At 43.1% G+C, this 25,362-nt stretch overlaps 1 pseudogene; it reads right to left on the bottom strand.

Annotated features, from left to right (window-relative positions):
* Window positions 1-464: 464 nt before the first annotated feature.
* Window positions 465-665, bottom strand: LOC122939736 (annotated as a pseudogene).
* Between the last annotated feature and the right edge of the window lie 24,697 nt (window positions 666-25,362).

Here is a 25,362-nt window from a genome sequence, read left to right as displayed (position 1 = left end):
GCCCCAGAGGGTCCAGGGGGCTTGGTGGCTTGGGGCTTCTTGGCTGGTCCTGCAGCATCCTTCTTGGTCTTGGGAGGCTTGGAGGTTGTGGCCATGACTACTTCCTTCTAGTCCTCTTCCTGTGGTGTCTTCGCAAAGCGTCCCTTGCCACGGGGGGTGGGGCTATGCAGATTCCTTCTTGCTGGGTGGAGCTTCTTCCGGGGTGGAGCTTCTTCCTGGGGAGGAGGAGCTTCTTCCGGGGTAGGGCTTCGCCGAGCCTCTTTTCCTCGTCGGGGTTCCCCGAGGCCGGAGTCTTCAGGCCGGAGTCTTCAGTCCTCGCCGTCGGGGTTCCTCGTCGAGTCTTCGCAAAGTCTTCTCCTGAATCGCAGTCGGAGAAGATTTTCCAGTTGTCGTCTTCAGGCTGTTGAGATCCAAGTAAGCACTGTCTAACGTCGTACACCAAGACTATTAAGCCACAGGCCAAGAGGAGGTCGGAGACCAGAGCACGCTTGTTCCCTGGGGAATAGCCCTACACCCAATAGCAGCAGTGAGCTGAAGCTGAATTTAATCAACGATGCTCAAAGGCAGAGTGCAGGGGGTACCCACAAGGACCTGGGCCGGCAAGAAAAGGCAGACTGATAAGAACAGATACTACACTTGATCTTAGCCAAAAGGCCGACAATGATCACAGATACCCAAAAAACTGGCAAAACACGATGAAGGGTAGAAGAAGACCGCCTGAGCTGCCAGATGCAGCTCTTTTTATTACGTGCTCCCATGCAGGGGAGGGACACACACATTATCTTACAGTAGCCAATAAAACAATGGTTACAGCCTGTGGCGAAACCAACCTCGCCACTGGGTTTTGGAGGGGGCTGTTTAAAAGCCTCTTGCCTCAGGATTATGGCCCATAGTAACTTTTAAACCCCTGAACCTATTCCAGGGAATTTTGGATAGGTTTGTCCCCCAAGTTATACTGTTTAAATTGATGTAAGTTATATGTATGGACAATGTAACCTCACAAAGTTGTACCAACTTATAATAAGTGTAACTTGTCAGCTTGGGAGGAATATTCTGGGTGTGGTTCTATTGTCCCATTGTCCCATTGTGTGTTTAAATGGTGATGTCTGTCTTGTTGTCTCCACATGTGTATTGGTGATCTCCCTTTTGTCCTGAGAGATAATTGGATTGTCTTTGGTCGTCTCCGGGACAGAGGGGAGGAAACCATGATGCATTGTGGGGATGTGTTGTATTTGCAAAACTGTAATAAAAACCAGGCTGGGTGTGCCAGCACATCAGAGAGCACTGCTTGACCCTCAACACGGAGCCTTGTCTCGTTATTGGGGGGATTCCCTGTATGCTGTTGGAGACTGATTGCCAGGAGTGTAAGCTGACTGATACGCTTTTCCTGTTCGTCTGCCGGCAGCTATCCGCGAGGTTCCAGCTTGGAGTGCTATTTTGTATCCAGTTCGGGAGGTTGGTGTTCTGCAGTAGCTGTGCCTGTCTCTCGGAAAGGGGCATATCGTCTAAACGGATTTTAACCCCTTGTCAGCTGAAACGGTCCGTTACATTGGTGGCAGCAGTGGGGTACAGATACTCTGTGGAGGAATTTGACCATATGATGTGGTTGCGGCTGAACTTCTTCAGACCCAATCCAGCTGAGAAATACGTGAAGTTTGTGAGGAGTCTAGTGTCTAAGACCCTACTATACTGGGCAGAAGGTGACGGCCACGTTGGGTGGACCTCCATCGGAAGCTACGGTTGCGGGACAGTGGGAGCCTAGTCTCCATTCCCCAGCGGCAGTGTGAAGTGCAGGGAGAGGAGAGCAGCGGCCTCCCTCCCTAGCGGCAGGCTGAGTTACAGGGGGCAGAGGTAGTTGTTCCTGCCCCCCAGCAGCAGCATGATTTTTTGGGAATTGGGAGCCTAGTCTCCATTCCCCAGCGGCAGTGTGAAGTGCAGGGAGGGGAGAGCAGCGGCTTCCCTCCCCAGCGGCAGGCTGAGTTACAGGGGGCAGAGGTAGTTGTTCCTGCCCCCCAGCAGCAGCATGATTTTTTGGGAATTGGGAGCCGAGTATCCATTCCCCAGCGGCAGACGGAGTTACAGGGGGCAGAGACAGTCGGTCCTGTCCCCCAGCGGCAGAGTGTCCTACAGGGAATAGAGAGCCCAGTCTCCTTTCCACAGCAGCAGGACACTGTATTGGGAGCGGAGGCGGTCGGTCGCCCTCCCCAGCGGCTGGAAGTATGTATGGGAGAGGAGCTCGTTACCCCCTCTCCCCAGCGGCAGCTTAACGCACCAGGGGGAGACAGTAAGCCCCACAACTGTGCAGATGGGACCGTGGTCTCTGCACTTACAGCACAGGGGGTAGGGACAGTTGTTCCTGTCCCCCAGCAACAGGGCAGTTTAGCCAAAGGGGAGACAGTCAGTTTCCCCCTCCAACAACCAGACTCCAACCAGGCTTCTTCCGTGGTAACGCTGGCACCAGGGCAGAGTACCGCTGATCCCTGCCCACAAAGCAACCTCCACTCCAAGCCAGGGAGCAACTCAGAGACCGGGAGTACCAGCTACAAATATAATCTTGGTGGATTCACTGGACAGAGACAGGCTACGAAATTCAGCAGATCCACTATTTTGTTGTGGGTGGCCTGCCAGACTAACTCAGGTACCGACCGGCGTGAGGTCAGGTATCTGGTTAGTCTTCCCTGGGGGGGGGGAGATGTGTGGCAAAACCAACCTCGCCACTGGGTTTTGGAGGGGGCTGTTTAAAAGCCTCTTGCCTCAGGATTATGGCCCATAGTAACTTTTAAACCCCTGAACCTATTCCAGGGAATTTTGGATAAGTTTGTCCCCCAAGTTATACTGTTTAAATTGATGTAAGTAATATGTATGGACAATGTAACCTCACAAAGTTGTACCAACTTATAATAAGTGTAACTTATCAGCTTGGGAGGAATATGCTGGGTGTGGTTCTATTGTCCCATTGTCCCATTGTGTGTTTAAATGGTGATGTCTGTCTTGTTGTCTCCACATGTGTATTGGTGATCTCCCTTTTGTCCTGAGAGATAATTGGATTGTCTTCGGTCGTCTCCGGGACAGAGGGGAGGAAACCATGATGCATTGTGGGGATGTGTTGTATTTGCAAAACTGTAATAAAAACCAGGCTGGGTGTGCCAGCACATCAGAGAGCACTGCTTGACCCTCAACACGGAGCCTTGTCTCGTTATTGGGGGGATTCCCTGTATGCTGTTGGAGACTGATTGCCAGGAGTGTAAGCTGACTGATACGCTTTTCCTGTTCGTCTGCCGGCAGCTATCCGCGAGGTTCCAGCTTGGAGTGCTATTTTGTATCCAGTTCGGGAGGTTGGTGTTCTGCAGTAGCTGTGCCTGTCTCTCGGAAAGGGGCATATCGCCTAAACGGATTTTAACCCCTTGTCTGCTGAAACGGTCCGTTACACAGCCCACACAAAATCCTCCCTTCTGGCTGTGATACAATTACCTTGCACAATTAGAAATGTAATTATCACAGGCAGAGAAATACAGTTTTTACACATATACTATAACTTTAAAACTATACATCACATTCACATAAAAATTACATATTCACTATCAATCCATTCAGGGGAACAACATATAAAAAATTGGCACGAATCAGACCAGGGGTTCCGAAGTTAGTAAAAGTATTTTGGGGGCCTGGCTGTAAGCATGCTATCCGGCCCAGACCGGTTTCACAGAGCCCTCTATCCTGGAGACAATTGAGACGTAAGTCAATTATCTCTCAGGACAAAGGGAAATCACCAATACACAGTCAAATCAACGAATAACATTGTACATTTCACAGGCAACCTAATACACATATCTTCACAATAATAAACTAGTTACTTTACTAAATAATGTGCCCAGTTTTTTATATAAACATACTGTAAGCTGGTTGAGATGTTCTATGTTGCCTATCTGTATGTAGTGCAGTCAGTCTATTGTGCCATGTGCCACTAGGGAGTGGGAGACTAGCGGTCCACCTTTCTCAGGCACCAGCAGGGGGATTCACCCATTTTCCTCTGGGCCAGTCTAAGCCTGTCATGTTATGTGTGTATTTTCCCCTTTACAGGATATGGACATTGAGCATATTTCATTTGCTTAAGTTGGTATGTTATATGCTGCACTGTACCATATTTTCCTTTTAGGGTGGACGCATTCGGGGAAGTGGTGTGTGTCAGCCTTTTGTGAATTTCACTTGCATTTTATTCTGATGTAAATGTACTACAAAAGATGCTTAGTAATGCTGGTGAAAATGGTGGTTTTCCAAGTTGTAATTGGTGGCTTCAGAGAGGTAGGATTCCTAGTGGCTAGAGTTTGTAGTAGTAAATCCACTAGGAGGTGGAACTGAGCTTAGGGTTTGCCTTCTCCAAGATGCAATCTGCTGTGACAGGTTGACAGTGGGCGTGGACTCCAATGCCAACTAACTGGTTTGGGCTAAACCTATGGATGTTATCCTGGCAGTCCCCTGGTATTCACCCTTTAACCACTGTACAGCTATCTGGACTTCATTGCAGGGAACCAACCAGGTCGCTTCCTCCTGGAGTAGCACCGGTGTTGTTGGCAGCAGAGCCATGGGGGTCAGAGACACAGATGCGTAGCACCAAAGGATCAGGCAATACTTGTACTCAGGAAAAAAAGCAGAGATCAGGGCAGGCAGAGTTTGTACATATCTGTGAAACATATCTGATGTCTGGATGGGGGAAGGAGGGGGCTGTGGGTCAGAACAGTAAACAAGTTAAGGGCAGGCAGTGAAGTGTCAGAATCAGTCAGGCAAAGGTTTGATACATGGGCAGACAAATTGCAAAGCATACCTTCACTGGTTAAACTAGGAACTAGAAAACTAAAGACCAGGGATCTTCCACCTAGGGAAGGTGCCTTAACTAGATACAAGTAACCAGCCATTGGCCGGACGTAACCAGGGTGCAAGTGCACTGGCCCTTTAAAGTGTGCACACGTCTTAGTGAAAGGCCTAGAAGCGTTCACTGGTGAAGTGCAGGCCATGGCCTTCAGGAAGGACAGAGGATTCTGGCAGCTCAGACTGCCACTGGTGAGTAGCAAGGGGTGAGCTGAACCCGTCCACCGACACAGGAGGGAAGTGGGGAAAAGCGTGGCGCTTGTGCCTGCCCCGGGGAGCGGATATGGACCACCATTGTTTTTTCTTAAACCTTTATTTTCTTTTTACTTTAACCGCCTCCGAACCGCCTAACGCAGGATCGCGGTCCAGAGGCGGTCGATTCATTCCTCGGCGACGCATCCGTCGACGCAAGATTACGCACACAGCCGGCCCACGCATGCGCATTGCGGGCCGGCAAAAGTTAAAGTAGTATTTCGTCACCAGCCTGCCAGCCAATGATCATCGCTGGCAGGCTGGTGATTTAAAAAAAAATCAAATCAGAAGCCATATAACACCTTATATTTATAAATATAAGGTGTTAAATGGCTTCTGTGCTCCTCTGCTGGTCCTTTTCGTTGGTTGGTCCCAGCAGAGGAGCACACATCACAGTGAGTACACACCAAACACTACACTTAGCCCCAGATCACCCCCCATCACCCCAATTAACCCCTTGATCACCCATTGATCACCCCTGTCAATCACTAGTGAAAGGGAAAAAAGTGATCAGTGTAAACTGTCACTTTATTTTTTTCACTAGTATTGACGGTTAGGTTTTAGGATAGTTTAGGCCCCTTTGTTAGGTAGTTAGCGTCGGTTAGCGTTCAGCCCACCGCACCGCAGTCACTGATTCCCTGATTAGCGTATTGCTAATCAGCATTAGTACTTTTATAGTATCTGTAAGTGATCAGAACTGATCACAGTCAGATCTATAATAGTATTAGTGTCACCTTAGCAGTGTTTGCCCGATCAGACCTGATCGGTTGCCCACACGTGCGTTCACCCATGCCTGCCACAGTGACAAAAAATATATATTTTTTTGATCACTGCACAATCACTTTACAAGCGCAAAATTTTTTTTTTTAGCAATCGCAGCGGCTTCCGGTACTTCGCTAGCCTCCTATTTGGAAGACAGGCTTGCTTTTTTTCTTGGGTAGTCTCAGGGAATACCCCCTAAATTTAGTTGACCAAAGGGCAAATAAGGGGTATTCTTCTGAAGAGGCCTACAGGCTTCTGACCCAGTCGGATGAGGAATAGGAACCCTCATCCGACGAATCCAGCGGGTCAGAATATGAACCTGTAGAAAGCAGTGGCACTCTGACCCAAAGTTCGGACGAGGAGGTTGAGATCCCTGATACCACCAGGCATAACCGGCCCCATGTTGCTAGACCACAGGTTGCGCAGGATCCGCTTCAAGGGCAGCAGAGTGGGGCTGGCGCTGTCGGATTACGTGGTGAGGCATACACCAGCAGCGCAGCCCATCCTGGACCTAGTACCAGCACTGCCGTACATGGTGAAGTGGCGAGCACCAGAAGGGCAGTTGAAGCTGGTACGGTGGCACGTGCAGTAGTTCCCCCGTCGCAGCCACTGCACAGACAGGCCCATAGAGCCCCTAGAGTTCCTGAGGTGCTGGCAAACCCTGATTGGTAGCCCCCAACTTCAGCCGCACCAGTAGTTCCCCCTATCACCACCCAGTTTGGAGTTCGGGTTGAGACAGCTCAGATCTGATCGGCACTGTTTTTTTTTTAGCTGTTCTTGAGCTCTAACCCGGGAAGCTTTTATGCCCAGTCTTTCCGGTGGAAACCCGTCCAAGTTTCCGAAATTAAAACTTTTCTGGGCCTTCTACTCAACATGGGCCTAACAAAAAAGCATAAATTACTGTCATATTGGTCCACGAACCCAATTCATCACATTCCCATGTTCTCTGCTGCCATGTCCAGGACACGATTTGAGACTATCCTGCGTTTCCTGCTCTTTAGTGACAACAGCACCTCTCATCCCAGAGGCCACCCAGCTTTTGACCGGCTCCACAAAATTCGGCCCCTCATAGACCACTTTAACACCAAATTTGCAGATTTGTATACCCCTGAGCAAAACATCTGCATAGATGAGTCCCTTATACATTTTACCGGGCGCCTTGGCTTCAAACAATACATCCCAAGCAAGCACGACCGGTATGGGGTCAAATTGTATAAGCTCTGTGAAAGGGCCACAGGCTATACGCACAAATTTCGTGTCTATGAGGGTAAAGATCAGACCCTGGAGCCGGTCGGTTGCCCTGACTACCTGGGGAGCAGTGGGAAGACAGTCTGGGACTTGGTGTCACCCTTATTTGGCAAGGGGTACCATCTTTATGTGGACAATTTCTACACAAGTGTGCCCCTCTTCAGGCATTTGTTCCTAGAACAGATTGGCTGCTGTGGCATCGCGCGACCTAGTCGCTGGGGCTTCCCCCAACGGCTTGTCACCACACGTCTTGCAAGGGGGGAGAGGGCTGCCTTGTGTAACAAAGAACTGCTCGCGGTGAAATGGAGAGACAAGCATGACGTTTACATGCTCTCCTCCATTCACGCAGACACGACAATACAAATTGAATGAGCAACCAGTGTATTTGAAAAGCCCCTCTCGGTCCACGACTATAATTTGCTCATGGGAGGGGTGGACTTCAATGACCAGATGTTGGCTCCTTATTTAGTGTCCCGCAGCACCAGACGCTGGTATAAGAAGGTGTCTGTATATTTAATTCAATTGGCTCTGTATAATAGTTTTGTTCTTTACAGTAAGGCTGGGAGAACAGGATCCTTCCTCAAATTTCAGGAAGAGATCATCGAGAACCTCCTGTATACAGGAGGTTCCGTGGCCCCATCCACCAGTGTAGTGAGCCGTCTACACGAGCGACATTTCCCCAATGTAATTTCTGGTACCTCAACCCAAGCACCACCCCGAAAAAGATGTCGTGTCTGTAGCAGGAGTGGAATAAGGCTTGACACCCGCTATTTCTGTCCTGACTGCCCTGACCACCCTGCCCTATGCTTAGGGGAGTTTTTCCGGAAGTACCACTCACAGGTACACTATTAGCATTGGGATTGCATCTCACAGGACAGGCACACAGGGCTCTTAGGGCCCTTTCACACAGAGCTGCTGCAAATCTGGGCGATTTGTGCTTTGCACATTGTCCCATGGGGAAGCAGAGGTTTGTCCTATAAAAAGGTAAAAAAAAAGCAAAACAAAAAAAAAATCACCGGTAAGGAAAAAAGTTAATGTTCTGTTCCAAAAGTTCAAAAAAGTTTATAAAAGTTAATGTTCTGTTCAAATGTTATTATAAAGTTCATGTAAATACATTTATTGCGTTGCGATCTGTTTTTTTATTTTCTTTTTTTTTAACTTCTAGGTGGCCCAACTGATGAACCAGCTGCAGCACTGATGTGCATTCTGACAGAAGCATTGCGCTGCTGTCGGATTACACAAAAGTCGGTGTATGCGGCGCTGCAAGACGAGTTTTGTCCTCTGCAGTAAAAAAGATACGTTTGCCGAGGCTTATGAGCTGAGGGGCGGTGTTCATATGCTTTGGCAAACACTTTGTATATAAAAAAAAAAGAAGAAAAACGTCAATGATTTATTCATCCACATCGATTGATGTGAATGGACAACTTGGGTTTGCCAGGGAATACGGGCTGACTGGGTATGGATGTTGGACGGAGTTCCTATGTCCTGGCAGACACCTTTCCTCTCCTTTTTTTTGTTGGCAGAGATTTTTTCATCCACATTGATCGATGTGAATGAAGAAATCTGTGCCGTTCATTTTTTCTTTCAGCCCAGAGGCTGAACGGAAAAAAATATCTCATTACCTGTATGATCAATATAAGGAGAATAGCAGAAACTCCTAATGCTGGCCATACATGTAATGATTGCGGAGACCCTCAAATGCCAGGGCAGTACAAACACCCCACAAATGACCCCATTTTGGAAAGAAGACACCCTAAGGTATTCGCTGAGGGGCATAGTGAGTTCATGGAAGTTTTTATTTTTTGTCACAAGTTAGTGGAATATGAGACTTTGTAAGAAAAAAAAATAATCATTTTCCGCTAACTTGGGACAAAAAAAAAACCTTCTATGAACTCACTATGCCCATCAGCGAATACATTAGGGTGTCTTCTTTCCAAAATGGGGTCACTTTTGAGGTATTTATACTGCCCTGGCATTTTAGGGGTCCTAATGCGTGAGAAGTAGTTTAAAATCCAAATGTGTAAAAAATGCCCTGTGAAATCCTAAAGGTGCTCTTTAGAATTTGGGCCCCTTTGCCCAGCTAGGCTGCAAAAAAGTGTCAAACATCTGGTATCGCCGTACTCAGGAGAAGTTGGGCAATGTGTTTTGGGGTGTCTTTTTACATATACCCATGCTGGGTGAGAGAAATATCTCTCTAAAATTACAACTTTGTATTAAAAAAAAAGGGAAAAGTTTACTTTTAGAGAGATATTTCTCTCACCCAGCATGGGTATATGTAAAAATACACCCCAAAACACATTGCCCTACTTCTTCTGAGTACATCGATACCACATGTGTGACATTTTTTTGCAGCCTAGGTGGGCAAAGGGACCCAAATTCTAAAGAGCACCTTTAGGATTTCACAGGGCATTTTTTTACACATTTGGATTTCAAACTACTTCTCTTGCATTAGGGCCCCTAAAATGCCAGGGCAGTATAAATACCCCACAAGTGACCCCATTTCGGAAAGAAGACACCCCAAGGTATTTCGTGATGGGCATAGTGAGTTCATGGAAGTTTTTATTTTTTGTCACAAGTTAGTGGAATATGAGACTTTGTAAGAAAACAAAAAAAATAAATAAAAAATCATAATTTTCCGCTAACTTGTGACAAAAAATAAAAACTTCTATGAACTCACTATGCCCATCAGAGAATACCTTAGGGTGTCTACTTTCCCAAATGGGGTCATTTGTGGGGTGTCTGGGTATTGTAGAACCTCATGAAACATGACAGGTGCTCAGAAAGTCAGAGCTGCTTCAAAATGCGGAAATTTACTTTTTTTACCATAAGTTTGTAAACGCTATAACTTTTGCGCAAACCAATAAATATACACTTATTGCATTTTTTTTAATCAAAGACATGTAGAACAATAAATTTAGAGACAAATTTATATAGAAATTTAGTTTTATTTGAAAAATTTTACAACTGAAAGTGAAAAATAAAATGTTTTTGCAGAAAAAAAAATTTGATTAATAACAAAAAAATTAAAAATGTCAGCAGCGATGAAATACCACCAAATGAAAGCTCTATTAGTGAGAAGAAAAGGAGGTAAAATTCATTTGGGTGGTAAGTTGTATGACCGAGCAATAAACAGTGAAAGTAGTGTAGTGCAGAATTGTAAAAAGTGGTCTGGTCATTAAGGGCGTTTAAGCTAGGGGAGCTGAGGTGGTTAAGAAATAACATATCAAATCCTAAAAGTGGGTTTTGGAAGTCTTCTAACGTCTCCAAAAAATAAAATGACATTCATAAAATGATCCAAACTTGAAGTAGATATATGGGGAATATAAAGTAATAACTATTTTTGAAGGTATTACTATTTATTCTAAAAGTAGAGAAATTGGAATCAGGTTGCTGATAGTTGAAGCTTTATTGGTCACTTTTCAAGCATCAGTGACGCGTTTTGGCACGTATAGTGCCTTTCTCAAACTGTGAATAAGTGGCAATAACATACAGAGTGACAAACTAGTTTAAATAGCCAGCCCTGTATCATATGGTTCTTACGTCATGTTGTCATAGCAACCGTGTACGCACCAGAGAACTCAGTGAATCATAATGAAGATCAGCTGTTGCAGGTTGTAAGTATCTTATTTCCCGTACTTCAAATGCACTGTGAAAACATTTAAAAACATAATGAGTATTCTATGTACAGTTCACAAGAAGCTATTGAATGCATATTCCCTATTGAGTCCTTTAGGTTCCAAGGTCTCAAGACAATGGATCCAGTATGTTTCTCTTCTCATCAACATTTCAGTCCTATTTCCTCCTCGACGGGGCAACAGTATTTCTTCTATAATTTGGAATCTCAGTTGTGCAATATTATGCTTGTGCGTATGAAAGTGGTATGGAATCGGCAAAAGTGTATTGCCTTTTCGTATGGTGGATTTATGCTTACTTAAGCAATCTTTCATACACATCGTTGTTTACCCCACATAGGCAAGGCCGCAGGGGCACTTGAGGATATAAATAATGAACTTGCCGACTGAGTTGGACAACATATACCTTTGGTTTTTGGTTCATGCACTTGTGGAAACTTGGCATTTTCAGTTTTTCAATGAGTACTTTCAGCTGTAATGAAGATCAAGCACGTAACATCGTGGCACAGATCACCTCTTCAACAGATTTCCTGAAGGTCCCGCCCAGTGAATTTAGGAGCAGAAACCTGGAGAAGGAAAATAAACACCTTGTTTCTCTTGAATTACACACGGCAACACTGGCTGAGTACCACCACGAATCCCACGCGGTTTGTGCGTCAACCTCAGACCGACATTGATTGGAGATAACCTCAAGTACTGCACACGCTTTGCGAGCATCTTAAATAAATGCTCTTTGGACCTTATCACCTTAACTATAGAACATCTCACAAAGGCAATCACAGATTGTGAAAACAATATTGAATACTGAATGTCAATTGAGAGACTGTCTGAAACTGGGTGATTTAAAGGTCCTCATAGAAAAGATCGACAAACAGTGCATAGACCTGAGGAATAATATCCAAACTACTAAGAGGATTAACTATATATGGGACTCTGAGGATTACTTAACGAACCGGATTTACAAATGGCGAGACAAATCGGGTGTAGCGATTCCGCAACAAAGATGACCTGGCCGCAGGACTGGAACCGATAATCTGGATCTGACTCTACAACTGGCCATCCAACGTCTTTTTTAGGAAGACGCCGCCGTCTAAGAAAACCAACATCAGGAGAGCAGGTCACCGCCCTAATCGGGTACGTCGATGCACCGCAGATGACACGCTTCCAGGTACATCAGAGACTTTAGTGTTAAATTTGTCATCTAAAAGTCTTAGACCAATTCAAATACAGGTACTTCAAAAAGGCTTATCATTCAGCCCAACTGCAACCTTAGATTTTTTTTACTTGGACATGGATTTACAACGTTTTTTTCGCAGCAGACGATTAAAAGCTAATTTCTCTGTTAACACGGACATTGCAACACAGGGGGACAGTACTCCAGATGAGGACAGGAATACACTCACTTTGAAACAATTTGGCTTAAGAACCAAAAGTTATTACATGCCACCTAAGACCCAACACCCCATAGAAACATATGTTAGTCTGGTACAGAGAACTGTTTAATTTAAACAAGGTCTCTTTCATACACATCATAACTTAACTACTCTGGAGAGACAAACCCTTAACCACTTACTGGATGACAGCACCCTAGTTTTTAAACCAGCTGATGAGGGGGGGTTGCATCGCACTGCCTTCCGGTGACAAGCCTGTGAGATCCAGCCCCCTGGATCTCACAGGCCGGAAGCTGTATGAGTAATACTCACTGTATTACTCATGCAGCCAATGCATTCCAATACAGAAGTATTAGAATGCATTGTAAAGGGATTAGACCCCCAAAAGTTCAAGTCCCAAAGTGGGACAAAAAATTAAGTGAAATGTGAAAAGTGTGATGTATATAGAGCCAGTCGATACGGACGCGGCGATACCTAATATGTATCCTTTTTCCTTCCCTATTTTTTGCCAATTGTTTTTTACTTTATTTGGGGAAAATGACATTTTTGTTTATTTTTACTTGAAACTTTTAATTTTGGGGGGGCAAACTTTTATTTTTTATCACCTTACATCACAAAAAGTACAACAGCAAGCGATCAAAAAGGTGTTTGCCCACCAAAATAGTACCAATCTAACCATCACCTCATCCCGCAAAAATGAGACAATCGCCCAGAAAATATAAAAAAAACTATGGCTCAGAATATGGAGACACTAAAACATCATTTTTTTTTGTTTTAAAAAAGCTGTTATTGTGTAAAACTTACATAAATAAATAAAAAGTATACATATTAGGTATCACCGCGTCAGTATCAACCGGCTATATAAAAATATTACATGACCTAACCCCTCAGATGAACACCGTAAACATTTTTAAATAAAAACTGTGCTAAATCACCTTACATCACAAAAAGTGTAATAGCAAGCGATCAAAAAGTCACTTGCACCTCAAAATAGTGCCAATAAAACCGTCATCTCATCCCGCAAAAATCATACCCTACCCAAAGTAATTGCCCAAAAAAATCATGGCTCTCAGACTATGGAAACACTAAAACATGATTTATTTTTTTGCTTCAAAAAAAGAAATCATTGTGTAAAACTTACATAAATAATAAAAAGTATACATATTAGGTATTGCAGCGTCCGTAATAACTTGCTCTATAAAAATATCACATGACCTAACCCCTCAGGTGAATACCGTAAAAAAATAAAAATAAAAACTGTGAAAAAAAGGCATTTTTTTGTCACCTTACATCACAAAAAATGTAATAGCAAGCGATCAAAAGTCACAGGCACCCCAAAATAGTGCCAATAAAACCGTCATCTCATCCCGCAAAAATCATACCCTACCAAAGGTAATCGCCCAAAAACTGAAAAAATTATGGCTCTCAGACTATGGAAACACTAAAACATGATTTTTTTTGTTAAAAAAAAAATCATTGTGTAAAACTTACATAAATAAAAAAATATATACATATTAGGTACCGCCGCATCCATGACAACCTGGTCTATAAAAATATCACATGATCTAACCTGTCAGATGAATGTTGTAAATAACAAAAAATAAAACGGTGCCACAACAGCTATTTCTTGTTACCTTGCCTCACAAAAAGTGTAATATCGAGCAACCAAAAATCATATGTACCCTAAACTAGTACCAACAATACTGCCACCCTATCCCTTAGTTTCTAAAATGGGGTCACTTTTTTGTAGTTTCTACTCTAGTGGTGCATCAGGGGGGCTTCAAATGGGACATGGTGTCAAAAAGCCAGTCCAGCAAAATGTGCCTTCCAAAAACTGTATGGCATTCCTTTCCTTCTGCGCCCTGCCGTGTGCCCGTACAGCAGTTTACGACCACATATGGGGTGTTTCTGTAAATTAGAGAATCAGGGCCATAAATATTGAGTTTTGTTTTGCTGTTAACCCTTGCTTTGTTACTGGAAAAAATGGAAAATTTGCCAAAAGATTTAAATTCTGAAATTGAATCTCCATTTTCCAATAACTCTTGTGGAACACCTAAAGGGTTAACAATGTTTGTAAAATCAGTTTTGAATACCTTGAGGGGTGTAGTTTCTTAGATGGGGTCACTTTTATGGAGTTTATACTCTAGGGGTTCATCAGGGGGGCTTCAAATGAGACATGGTGTGAAAAAAAAAACAGTCCAGCAACACCTGCCTTCCAAAAACCGCATGGCATTCCTTTCCTTCTGCGCCATGCCATGTGCCCGTACAGCAGTTTATGACCACATATGGGGTGTTTCTGTAAACATCAGAATCAGGGCCATAAATATTAAGTTTGGTTTGGCTGTTAACCCTTTGTTTGTAACTGGAAGAAAATAATTAAAATGGAAAATCTGCCAAAAAAGTGAAATTTTGAAATTGTATCTCTATTTTCCATTAATTCTTGTGGAACACCTAAAGGGTTAACAACGTTTGTAAAATCAGTTTTGAATACCCTGAGGGTTGTAGTTTCTAGAATGAGGTCTATTTTGGGTCGTTTCTATTATGTAAGCCTCGCAAAGTGACTTCAGACCTGAAAAAGTTGGGTTTATGAAAATTTCAGAAAAATTTTAAGATTTGCTTCTAAACTTCTAAGCCTTGTAGCATCCTCAAAAAGTAAAATATCATTCCCAAAATGATCCAAACATGAAGTAGACATATAGGGAATGTAAAGTAATAAATATTTTTTTAAGTATTACTATGTATTATAGAAGTAGAGAAATTGAAACTTGGAAATTAGCAATTTTAAAAATAAAATTGGTAAATTTGGTATTTTTTTATGAATAAAAATTGTTGTTTTTTTTTACTTCATTTTACCAGTGTCATGAAGTACAATATGTGACGAAAGAAGAGTCTCAGATTGGCCTGGATAAGTCAAAGCGTTTTCAAGTTATCACCACTTAAAGTGACACTGGTCAGATTTGCAAAAAATGGCCTGGTCCTGAAGGTAAAATAACGCTGTGTCCCAAAGGGGTTAAAGGGGCAGACGGCAGGTGTGCAACTGACCTGCATGTGAAGAACACTGACCGTAATAGTCTATTGGTCTATAATAGCAATCATCCACCTGCAGTCAAAAAATCCCTACCCTACTCTCAGTTCAAAAGGGTGAATAGAATAGTCAGTGAGCTGACAATTTGCACAGTTCGGTGATTGAGATGACCACCAAATTTCAGGAGAGGGGATATCCCCCACATCTATTACAGAAACAGCTAGCTAAGATAGACTCACCTCAGACTACCATTAAGAGACCGACACAAAAGGCCAAACGTCTCTCCTTTATTGTAAAGTATCACCCCTGGATTAATAAGGTGAGATCAGTGTTAAACAGACATCATAATAAAATCATACCCAGCAATAGAAGAGTTTCAACATTCCCAGATGATCTGTTAGGCAATGTACATGACAAAATTATAAGGGCAGACATTGGAAGCAATAAAATGACATCTATACAAACACACCTATCCACAGTTAGGAAAGTCACCTTTCCCTGCCTCAATTGTATACACTGCTCTAGTCTGGTAAAGGGTGCATACATGTCTCATCCACATACAGGTGAACGGATCCCAATACGTGGCCATTTTACATGTGACAGCAAGTTCATTATTTATATCCTCAAGTGCCCCTGCAGCCTTTCTTATGTGGGGGAAACAACGATGCATATGAAAGATCGCTTCAGTAAGCATAAATCCACCATACGAAAAGGCAATACCACTTTCATACGCACAAGCATAATATTGCACAACTGCAATTCCAAATTATAGAAGAAATACTGTTGCCCCGTATGTTGCCCTACATAGATGTTCGTTCTGTTTTTAAATATGTTTTCACAGTGCATTTGAAGTCCGGCGAATAAGATTCTTACCACCTGCAACAGCTGATCTTCATTATGCATAACCCACCCCGTGAGTTCTCTGGTGCGTACACGGTTGCTATGACAACATGACGTCAGAACCACATGATACAGGGCTGGCTATTTAAACTAGTTTGTCACTCTGTATGTTATTGCCACTTATTCACAGTTTGAGAAAGGCACTATACGCGCCGAAACGCGTCACTGATGCTTGAAAAGTGACCAATAAAGCTTCAACTATCAGCAACCTGGGAGTGCTCAACCTTTCTCAATTTTACCACTGTCATGAAATACAATATGTGATGAGAAAACAATCTCAGAATGGCCTGGATAAGTAAAAGCTTTTTAAAGGGAGTCTGTCACCTCCATATGGCCATATACAGTGCTTACATGGCTCTGTAGCACACCTATACAGGATTGTAACGGTACCTTTGTCTTTAGACTTGCACCGGCAGGAAAAACTAAGTTTAATTCATATGCAAATGAGCACTCGCAAGTGCCCAGGGGCGGCGTTCAGTGTGTAGGTGCCCAGGCTGCTCTGCCTTCTTTTCACTTTACTCCTCCCCAGCCTCTGCCTTTGCTCGCCCTCCAAGTCTCTACACCTGTATAGGTGTGCTACAGAGCCATGTAAGCACTGTATATGGCCATATGGAAGTGACTCCCTTTAAAGTTATTACCACATAAAGTGACACGTCAGATTTGCAAAAAATGGCTCTGTCAGGAAGGGAGAAATGGCCCAGATGTGAAGTGGTTAATCAAATCAAAAGCCTGTAACAAGTAATTTTTTTGAATAACTGGACATAACCAAATATTATGAAAAGAGGATGCCCAAGAAAATGACCACCTTGGACAGTTTGAGTTGTCCCACTTCCTAATTTTCCTTAAAATGAATAATAAAGTTGTTGAACTATACTAAACTGGATTAGACTATAATTACCACTCCTCAATACACATGATATATCACGCAGTATACCATCCCATAAATTGCCTTCTAGACCTTCTATCTCCTTAGACTATGTAATCAGACTCGGAAAATTAAATTTTTCTGAATGTTTGGTGATAATGATTTCATAACATTTTGACTTAGCCTTTCACTTAGACTGAATTGAATTCCGCTTTTTCACCACCTTAAAATTGGTAGGTCGAAACCAATCTTTGTCACTTGTATATAGGCATGATACATTTGATAAAAATAAAACAAAAATAATCAGGCAGATTATACTCTTGCTGGAGAGCCCAAAAACTCCTGATTTCCCCCCTTCAAATAGCTGAGAGGTATTAACAATGTTATATATTCTCTATCTATTATGATGACTAATCTTCAGAAAATCATCTATATAGTAGTTACGACATAAAGGAGAGTATATTGTAGCCTTACTTATCTCAAAGAACATCTTAATCCAGCACCACATTTCATCAGACAAGTTACACAATGAGAGCCCTTTATATTCTGATATATGTAATTAACCGAACAACTCGAAGTCATTCTGGTATCCTTTGAACATAACAAACACCCAATAATATATAAATAAGGATTTATCACATCTAACCAGATACTGCATCTGAGAGGCCACAAAGTAGTATTTTATGTTAGGTACAGATAGACACCGCCCCATCTCTTTAGATATTAAAGGGTTTATCCCATGATTAATGTAAAAAATGAAAATCAGACATCATATAGTACATGACAATCTCTTTGTAAGGGCTCATTCAGACAGTCGTATGCTGTCCGCAAAAATGCGGATCATTTTTTTTAGGACAATTCCGCATGTCTGCAAAAAAACGGATTGCATTCAGTTTTTTTGCTGATCCATAGACTTCAATAGGGCCATGTCCTGATTTTCACTGACAAGTATAGGACATGTTTCATTTTTTTGCTGAGCTGTGCAATGGAAGAAAAGGGCCCCATAGAAATGAATGGGACAGCATCTAATCCGCAAAAAAAATGGATCTGCATTTTTGCGGACAGCATACGGCCGTCTGAATGAGCCCTAACAAAGCTAGAAACTGTAAAAACCTAAAATGTTGTCCAACAAACAACAAATGAATGCCCAATGTAAAATATATATTATTTTATTTAATCAAAATAGACAATACATGATTCTTAGAATAATAGGAATAACAAGAAAAAGGTTTAGAGAGGTCAGCAGAAAAAACCCTGGATGCCGCAGTCGCCTGTGCGCACGCGTGGGATCTTAGAGAAGAAGGAGGGGGGAGTGAGGGAGAGCCGGAGGCGTTGCAAAGGCGCTGATGACAGCAAAGGAGGAGCTGGGCACATCGCTGATGACAGCAAAGGAGGAGCTGGGCACATCGCTGATGACAGCAAAGGAGGAGCTGGGCACATCGCTGATGACAGCAAAGGAGGAGCTGGGCACGAACGGCGGCGGCGGCGGGTGGCATCTTGAAGCCATGAGCAACCCCCTGGGCACCTTACCGAGATGAATGACAGGTTAGATAAAACGTTTTTTACACTAAATGAGCCTACAGATTTAGCTTATAAGACCACATTAGGAATCACAAGGGCTCCATGCACATAACCATATTTTTGAATGTGGGGGTCAAAAACTGGTGACAGAATCCCTTTAAATATAATGTAACAGCTGGTATAATATAATTTAATTATATTATGCCCTGAAGCCACATGGGGGATATAAATAGGAGTCTATGGCCACACTCATATTACCTCCTGACGAAGCTGAGGAGAAACGCGCGTCGGGGTCTTCTTGCCTGTCTCCTGCCTACCTTCTCTGCCCTCTATCATGTCTCAAGGTATGCTATGACTTTTTATTAAGTTAGCCACGGATGAGTTTTTGCTCACAGCTCTCATGAGGGTCTGGTGCATGGGGTCTCATTTACCTATTTGTTTTACATCCCATAGGGGCATTATACTTTGCCTATGCTCTTACTTGTATATCTAGATCCAGCATTTGAGTCTTATCCTGTGGATATATATATAGATGATGATCACAGTCAGAATCATTTTTCTGGGGGTTGTATACGTAATAACCCCCTCTTATTTCTGTGAATCACCATATTATATATTCCATATACACTTGACATGTGTTCCATCTTTTGGTGGGTTATAGAAATATCGGCCGGGGGACTGCGGCATCCAGGGGTTTTTCTGCTGACCTCTCTAAACGTTTTTCTTGTTATTCCTATTATTCTAAGAATCATGTATTGTCTATTTTGATGAAATAAAATAATATATATTTTACATTGGGAATTCATTTGTTGTTTGTTGGACAACACTTTAGGTTTTTATAGTTGCTTTTCTTGCTTGCCCTTGATTATGGCATTATAAGTGAGGCCTTTTTCTTGTTTGGTTCTATATAAAGCTAGAAACTGCCCTGTACCTCACATGGATGCAGAGATCTCCCCATTCATTGCTCTGCTAGATTTATATCAAGCTGGCAGCTCAAGGGGAGTGTCTTCTCTGCTGCATCTAAGGGTAGTGTCTTTTCTGCTGCAGCTAAGGGGGCGTGTCCATGCTCTGCCTATCACAGCTCAGGAGTCAGTTGGAGGATGAAACTGAGCATGTGGGGCCATCTCAGTGAGCAGGACAAAGAAATAAGAAAATAAACAAACAGCAGGTGGCGCTATACAGATACATGTTATTGAATAACTCAGTGGCTATACAGAATTTTTGATTACTTATAATTATAAAAGTATTCAGGTCTAGGCGCTGGTTTGAAAACTGTAGAATATGTTTTGTAGGACAGCCCCTTTTAGAAGGTCAAACTTCAGCCTCATCCTTTTTCTGCCCCATATTAACTCATTGATTAATGCTGCAATTAATTAAAAGTCTTAAATATATGGTCATGAATCCAAACCAGACAACACTGAAATGAAAAATAAATTGGGGAAGAATAACCATTTTAACCAATGCAATCCTCTGAGCCTTAGATATAGGCAATTTAATCCATACATTAACTTGTTTGCTAGGTTTATTAACAAGGGGCAGTATATATATTAAATGGTACATAATCCACCAGCTTCTTACTAATATGTATCCAAGTACTCTAGCTCTGATACCTCCTGAACTATCATATTTTCCCCAATGATGTTATCCCTGTCCTGGTCCATGGACAAGAAGCTGGCTTTGGCCCAATTATTACTCAGTCCTGAAAAAACTGCTGAATTCCTTAACAATCTAAACTACCTTTTATCCAAATTATTTAAACAAAATGTAATTTCTCATTTGCGTACAATGATATTTTATCAAAAGAGGTATCTGACCCAATCTTAATAGCCAGGGGTTCTATAAACAAAGCAAATAGAAGGGGTGATAGAGGACATCCCTGTCTAGTGCCTCTTGATAATGAAAAATAATCTGTAAGTTCATCATTAAAGGGGTTTTCCGAGATTATCCTACTGATGACCTATTCTCAGGATAGATCATCAGTATCTGATCGGTGGGGGCGACTCCCAGGAACCCCGCCAATCAGCTGTTTGAGAAGGCGAGCCTTTTCTCAGCTTTTCCAGCTTTTAATGTGAAGGGGGCTGTGCTGCGATACTGTCACGGCGGACGGGATACAAGATACACAGAAAATAAACAAACAAGTGTCTAGGCAAGAAGCTGGGGATAAAGGTCACCTCCTGACAAATCCCTACCAGCTTTCCCTAGACTTCTATGCCCACGTTTAGACCCCAAAGGTGGGAATAACGTGTCCTCGTGCCTTGGCTGAAGATTCCCCTAAAATCCCTAAGATGGTGAAAGGGGGAAAGAGGCAGCCTGCTCCCTCAGAACCTGGAGGGGCAGGCGTCTCTCTAATAGCCTAGACAGACAACCACAAGAAAACAAAAAACAACTTATCTTTACTGAGCAGGAACAGCAAATCCTTCCTTCCTCTGAGCCAGACAGAAGCTATAACCCGCACAGGACACTGGGAGTGGGCGTAATTTAAACTCAAACCAACGACAACACACAGTGCACCTGAAGGGAGGCGGATATAGCTCAACTCCAAAACAAAACAAAAAAGCTACACACGTGCTGCTAATCTGGCAGACCTCCGCACATAGCCTGAGCAGGGCATGACAGATACCAAGCACAACAGCCATATAGTGTACTGCGCTGTGTTTGAAAGCCACAAGAAGATAGTCAGCTAATCAGCGGGGTCCTGGGTTTCAGACTCCCACCAATCAGATACTGATGACCTATTCAGAGGGTAGATCATCAGTAAAAAAAATCCTGGAAAACTTATTTAATCTGCAGCCTGGCCCTTGGCCTTCTACACAAATGATGGCTCGCAATTGTAAAAAAGCCTGGTAAAGGGTGTCCCGAAAATTTCTACCCATGAGAGCACTGCAGAAGACAGAGTGAGCATGCCTGAGAGAGCAGTGCAGAGAGTTTTGGCACTGAGCCGAAGCAGTTGGTCCCATCTGAACCTGTATGTATACAGCAGTCCAGTGGACAACTACTCCATGGAATGCCACCATCAGTGGTCACTGAGCTGTAAATGTTTTACATACTGTGCATTCTGATCCTGGAGTGAATTATAATTGCCATGCTTATGCACCCCTATGGAGTAAAGCAGAACAGAGGACAGAGTGAGCATGTCCGAGACATAGGCGTGGAGAGTCTTGCCACTGATCTGAAGCAGCTGATCCAACCTGAACCTGTATGTATTGTGGGGGATTTAGCTCTTCTCCGGGGGTCATTCACACAAGTATCTTCGCCAAGTTTAAGGTCCAAACATCGCTTTTATTTGCCACCTCAGCAAAACAAACATAAATCATACAAAATAAACACCTGCCTTGCTGGGCTCTAACTAAACAAGGTACCTTCCTACCTTACTTAAAGCACCGTTCGCACATGGTAATTACAAGCGGCTTTCCCAGCCCAGTGTCCCACAGCCATCTGGCTGTACAGAGCCCTGTTCACATCCTGTCTCACATCCAGTACCTTTATGGGGGAGTGTGGCCCAGTAGTCCCTCCAACTCTGGCCTTGTGACCCTTGCACCCAGGCATTACGGCATCCCCCATGTCTGGCTAACACCTATCCCTGTGGGCCCTTAGCCAGTCCGGCTGAGACCACTAATACAGAGCCTGAATCTTCTTCCCCTAGACATACACCCTGGGAGATGCTTTATGCCAGCCCGAGCACCTCCAGATGGTCTCACCTGTGGTGGAATAGGGGTGTGGACCGCACTATCTACCCCTTCCTTGCCTCTCACTTCTGTGAGATCTGTCACTATCTCACAGTATATAGAAGCTCAGCAGTCCACTAGTCTGAGGAATAAAACTGTAGAATGCCGCCATCAGCTGCTGCTTAACTGTAACATCATGTTTTATGTACTGTGCCCTGTGATCCTGGAGTGAATTAAAACCGCCATGTTTATGCACTTCTATAAAGTCTGCTTGTATTTGAACTCCAATGACTACTGCCATTCCTCAACTACACCTGCTATCTCATGGAGTGGGTTCCACACTCTCAAATTTCTAAAAGGCAGAGGACAGGAGGTAAAATATAACCATGTCCCTTTTTTTAATCACCATAGTGCTGAAAAAATGTTATTTGAATCCCACAGTCTGTGCTCGCACAAGTGGTGGGCCCGCAGGCCACAGTGCTTCAGGATCAATATATGACCATTTCTATAGCCACTACCTCCTGTTCTGGGTGACAACTGTAGCCTTCTCTTGGTGTGGAAGCTACAGTTGTCTTTCATAGCAGAGGGGAAGGGCTGTGGAGCAGCTTATACATTGACCTTGAAACACTGCAGCCTGTAGGCTTAACCCAGGTGCCCTTGAGGAAGTGGCACTTCACGGTAATTAAAAGCAAAGCCAGCCATATTATTTTCTGACCTCTTAGAAAGGTACATAATGTAATCTGCATGAAGGCAATCTTTTTAACAGTGACTGTATTCGAGTTATAACCTCCTTACTGATCCTGAGCTTTTATGTGACCAACATTGATTTCCCACTGACACAGTACAAGAAATCAGTTACTTCTCTGTTCATTCCTATGAGACTGACATTAAGGCTCCCATAGGAATACATAAATGGGCTTCCTGTCCACACATAAGATGCTGTGTTATTTAAAGAGTCAGAGTGTTGGTCACATGGCACAGCTGAGGAACATAGGGGAGGTTATACCTCACAAATACAGTCACTCGTAAGATTAGCTTTACTACAGTTTACATCATGCACCTTTCTAACAGGTCAGAGAATAGAAAGTTTTTGGGTGTGCTTCTTTAAATTTTTCAGCAGTTCTGAAAAAAAGGTGAACACCAAGCTTGTAAAAGAAGTCAGGCTAAGTTTGTATAACATTTTAGCATCCTGCTCAAAGGTACTCAACCATATTTACTAATCAATGTGCACCTAGACTATGACTTAAATTGATAATTTTCGAAAATATCCACTGTCTTTGCATACTACGGTGGTGTGGCTTAACAGAAAATATACACCATTTTGGTTCAAAATTGCGCTATAATTCTGGTATAAAATTCTGTCACAAACTAAGCCAACCAATATTTGGTATAGAGTCAGACAAATATGTCTAACCATTCACCAAATTTATCATCTAGCATGAGCCACCAGGATATATCTGGTGCATGTCTAGGCAGCCTACATCTAGACCATCTGAGCATGAGTAAATCTGCACCACTGTGTTTTTTCCTCAAAATTAGACAAAATGGTCAATCCTGTCACCAATGACTTCTTTACTTCTAATATACAAAAGCAACAGAATCATGTTCTTAAACAGGACAGAAAAAGTAGCTTGCATCATGTATGTACTCATGGATCCTGTGTTGATGGTAAATTGTGCAAAAAAAAAAAAAAGAACAAACAAAAAAAACTGTGCCTTTTAACAGCATACATACCTTATGTTTTAGCCCTATAAGTTCCCCCCCCCCCCCACCCCACAGTTATACATAGAATTACTGTGCCTCAGTATTAAAGGGCAGTCTAATATATCGCCGTGTGCATCTTGTTCAACTGCGGCCATAGTCATAGTTAATCAGTTACTTTATAGATAGACTTAGGCCTCTTTCATTACGGGCGTCGCGAGCGAGGGCCGGATAGGATGCGGTTGCGTCGCAGGAAAATGCACGATTTTTCCGCACGAGTGCAAAGCGTTTTAATGCGTTTTGCACGCGTGTGAGAAAAATCGGCATGTTTGGTACCCAGACCCGAACCCAGACTTTTTCACAGAGAAGATTTTATTATTTTCCCTTATAAGGCATGGTTATAAGGGAAAATAATAGCATTCTTAATACAGAATGCTTAGTAAAATAGGGATGGAGGGGTTAAAAAAATAATAATTCAACTCACCTCATCTACTTGTTCATGCAGCCCGGCTTCTCTTCTTTCTTCTTCTTTGATGACCTGGGAGGAAAAGGACCTTTGGTGACGTCACTGTGCTCATCACATGGTCCATCACATGATCCATCACCATGTGATGAGCGCAGTGATGTCACCAAAGGTCCTTTTCCTCCCAGGTCATCAAAGAAGAAGAAAGAAGAGAAGCTCGGCCGCGCGAACAAGTGGATGAAGTGAGTTGAATTATAATAATTTTTTAACCCCTCCATCCCTATTTTACTAAGCATTCTGTATTAAGAATGCTATTATTTTCCGTTATAACCAGGTTATAAAGGAAAATAATAAAGATCGGGTCACCATCCCGATTGTCACCTAGCAACCAAGGCGTGAAAATCGCACACCGCATCCGCACTTGCTTGTGGATGCTTGCGATTTTCACGCAGCCCCATTCAATTCTATGGGGCCTGCGTTTCATGTAAAACGCACAATATAGAGCATGCTGCGATTTTCACGCAACGCACAAGTGATGCGTGAAAATCACCACTCATGTGGACAGCCCCATAGAAATGAATGGGTCCGGATTCAGTGCGGGTGCAATGTGTTCACCTCACGCATTGCACCCGCGCTGAAAACTCGCCCATGTGAAAGAGGCCTTACTGTTTTTAAGTATTAAAGGGCGGTCTAATATATCACCGTGTGCATCTTGTTCAACTGCTGCCACATTCCCAGTTAATTTGTTACAGAATTACTGTGCCTCAGTATTAAATGGCAGTCTAATATATCACTGTGTTTATCTTGTTGAAATGCTGCGAAATTCATTGTTAATCTGTTAAATTACTGATACAGTTACTGTACACTATGGCACACAGACATTTCCCTGGGCCCTAAAAAGGAACGGGCAGTGGCACAAATTTTGTTGTGGCCAGCACAAGTAGCAACAAAAGAAGGGTGGTTGGTAGCAGCTGCAGCAACAGGCCACAGCTGTCACTATCACCCAGCAGTTGTGTTTTGACCAACAATCCAGTTGTACTGGAATGGTTGACTTGCTCTTCAACATCATCT

The sequence above is a fragment of the Bufo gargarizans genome, chromosome 5 (assembly GCF_014858855.1).
Source record: "Bufo gargarizans isolate SCDJY-AF-19 chromosome 5, ASM1485885v1, whole genome shotgun sequence".
In the NCBI taxonomy this organism is placed as follows: Eukaryota; Metazoa; Chordata; class Amphibia; order Anura; family Bufonidae; genus Bufo; species Bufo gargarizans.
The sequence above is the reverse complement of the archived record's forward strand: the minus strand, read 5'-3'. Positions and strand labels throughout refer to the sequence as shown.